At 43.0% G+C, this 3184-nt stretch overlaps 1 pseudogene; it reads left to right on the top strand.

Annotated features, from left to right (window-relative positions):
• Positions 1-352: 352 nt before the first annotated feature.
• Positions 353-2642, top strand: LOC115727172 (annotated as a pseudogene).
• Positions 2643-3184: the final 542 nt, after the last annotated feature.

Raw genomic sequence — 3184 nt, 5'->3', positions numbered from 1 at the left:
TTTTGGTACAAAGTCTCGTCCCGTTGAGTTTGAGCCAAGCCCTTTCAACCCGAAATGTACGGTATACTTTGCACCCGACGGGTCATGGATCGGGTTTTGTAACAAGTTAGGCCCAATCCGAGCGCCGCAGCCTGCTGGCCAAACGCTGGTTTGAATCCTTGCCTGAATATGTAGCCATGCCATGAGGCCCAAAGGAGCCCAAAGATCTTTGAAAGGTGTTTGTATTGAAGTGTTGTTGGGTTCTAGCTAGATTCATGTGGATCTCAAGCCCAGTAATAGGCTAGTAGCATAAAGCTCTCTCATCATTCTCTCTTCTGTTCTTTGTTTTTCTTTTCTGGTAGAATTGTTGTTCCTTAGATTATCTTCAATGAAAGGTCTAAGTTCTTGCCCACCTCACCTACCCATATTCGTGTGATCCATCTTCTCCGAGTTAGTGGAGGCCACGAACGTGAAACTGAACCTTCAGCTTCAGGAGAGAACCAGAATTCTAAAGAAGCCACCAGCTCAAGCAGCGCAATGTTGCCGTCGCAGATGTAAACTGAGTAAATCTTGCTTTCATCCGTGGACAAGTCTCCCGAATCGTTTTTCATTTTGCTTCCAGTGGTAGAAACTTTGGACTTGGTTGAATCGGTTCGTTAAAATCCGAAATTACAGGGTACTGTAAGAGACAATCTGATGGATTTACTGCATGTCAAGATCGAATTTGCCGGCTGTTACGACAATTTCATGAGCAAAAGAAAACTCAGTCGACCATGACAAGCTACGTTTTCCTTCTGAGATAAGTAGATTACCCATGGGCGGCATACCTAAGCGCAATGTGTTATCGAGAATAATTTGACACTAATAAATCTATGATGCCATACCATCTAACACGACGTCAACTATGGGTGGTCTCGCTCAATTAATTTATAGGCGATCGAACTGAAGTTTGGTAAGAAGAATGATCATGGAGGGTAATCTGCAAATAACATTTTCTGGGGGAGTTCGTATTCACATTCTCTCTTGTTTCTACTCCATCTCCTGCAGGTTTGAAAATCTCGGGGGTGAGAAAAGTTGCTGCTTCTTCTCAATGATTTTATGGCTCTGAGAACATTCTAAAGTCCTATCGGTCGCTCGTTGCTTTCTCCTCGAGTAGGGGAAGCTCTTTACCAGTTTCGTTCTGTTTTTCTCTTTGGCTTTGTAACATTGATTAGAATTGATGGGCTGCGCAAACTCGAAGTCAAAGCGTTGCCATCACTGCCAGGCACCATATTCGTCGCCGGTGCCCTTGACCCAAAGCTACTCCACGCACATCCACCACGCACCGCGAAACAAAAGAGACAGTTGCCATGCTGTTGCTCTCGCTTCCTCCATGCTAGGCTCTCTCAATCTCGATTTCTCTCATATAGACTTTAAGAAGTTCGATGAGAAATTCGTTGCCAAGGGCGGTGATTTCAGGTCCCATGGCGAAGCACAGCGACATTGAAAGAGGCGGTGATGAATTTTCAGAGGGACTAGTTGAGGAAGCCAAGACTTGGTCTGATATGATTGAGGAGAAAATACCGAAGGTGCTTCCTAAAACTCCATCTAGGACTCCTCCTGGAGAACCAGAGACGATAAACACATGGGAGTTAATGGAGGGCCTCGAAGATGTTAGTCCTTTTCGGTCGCCTAATCACTACAAGAGTTTCTCTTTCGACGGTCCGATCCATCAATTGGTGCCGCGTCGTCATCCTGCAACATCAAGATTTGAAGAGACCTGCTCAGAAGGAGCCGATTGTCGCTCTAAATCAAGCGCCTCATATGTTTTCTCTGATGAAGAAGCCATATCCAATTTCAAGAAGTCCCTTGAAAAACTCTCACCAACTCATCCGTTCCATATACCTGCATCAAATGATCAAAAAGGGTCTTCAATAGCTTGCAGTGGCAAGCCACTGGATGTAACTGAAGTCAACTGTGTGAATCGCGTATTGGCAGATGGCGATAAGTCTTTTCCGCATAGGAAAGAGATGGTGATCGTGTACTTTACAAGCCTGCGGGGTGTAAGGAAGACCTACGAAGACTGTTGCGACGTGCGGATCATACTCAAATCAGTTGGAGTCCGGGTCGATGAGCGAGATGTGTCCCTGCATTCCGGGTTCAAGGAAGAACTGAAGGAGCTTTTGGGAGGTTGGTCTGGCGGGGCAGGATTGCCAAGGGTGTTTGTGGGTAGCAAGTGCATTGGCGGGGCCGAGGAAATCCGGAGATTGCACGAGGAAGGACAGCTCGAGAAAGTTCTACAGAACTGTGAAAAGGTCGATGATCGTTGTCTCATCGGAGGAGGTGGTGATGGAATTTGTGAGGTCTGCGGGGACATAAGGTTCGTGCCTTGCAAGACGTGCTTCGGGAGTTGTAAGGTACACTATGACTGCGACGAAGACGATTGCAGCACGGAAGAAGAAGGTGAAGGCGATTATTTCGGGTTTCGGCGGTGCCGGGATTGTAATGAGAATGGCCTCATCCGGTGTCCGATTTGTTGTTATTGATCTTTAAGTGGGAAAAGATCAGTTTTTTGCTTAGATTTCTGCATTTCGCTGAGTTATCCTTTGTGAGTTGCCTTTGTTTGTGTATAGTCTCTTGTTAATTGGCTTGAATGACAAGAAAACAACCTTTTTTATTTACAAGAGCATGAGAACAACCTTAGTAAAGCCGAGGATTCAACTTTTCCGCACTTCTTTTTTTCATGTCGATAAATCTCTGGAAGATTTTGTGAATGTCAAACTATTCGTAAAAAGAATTTCTGGTTGCTTGATTAGGCGGTGACTTAGATATGATAAGTCACCCATAATTTTTTGAATTACGAACTCTTCTCGACAGTTTGCATGTTACCAAAATAAAATTTATCTTTTGTCATTTTTGTTTTGTCATTCTTACTAACGCAATAATTTAGCGTTTCTTTTATAAACTTATCGATCTTCATTTGAGTAACATATCAACTTTTTTTCTTATTAAATTACCTATCGATTTTCTGTCACCAACTTTCATTTAAGTTATTTATCAACGTTTATTTATTTATTTATTTTTTTACTAATACCATAAATTTACAACTCTAACATGAGTTTTAAGAACATTTTATTTATGTGGCACGCCAATTTTACCACAACATCAGTTCATCTTCCTTCATTAAATAACTGGGAAAAATTGCTTGACGTATGGATGTTAAATG

The sequence above is a fragment of the Rhodamnia argentea genome, chromosome 11, assembly GCF_020921035.1.
Source record: "Rhodamnia argentea isolate NSW1041297 chromosome 11, ASM2092103v1, whole genome shotgun sequence".
Taxonomy (NCBI): Eukaryota; Viridiplantae; Streptophyta; class Magnoliopsida; order Myrtales; family Myrtaceae; genus Rhodamnia; species Rhodamnia argentea.
This window is presented reverse-complemented; position numbering and strand designations above follow the sequence as displayed.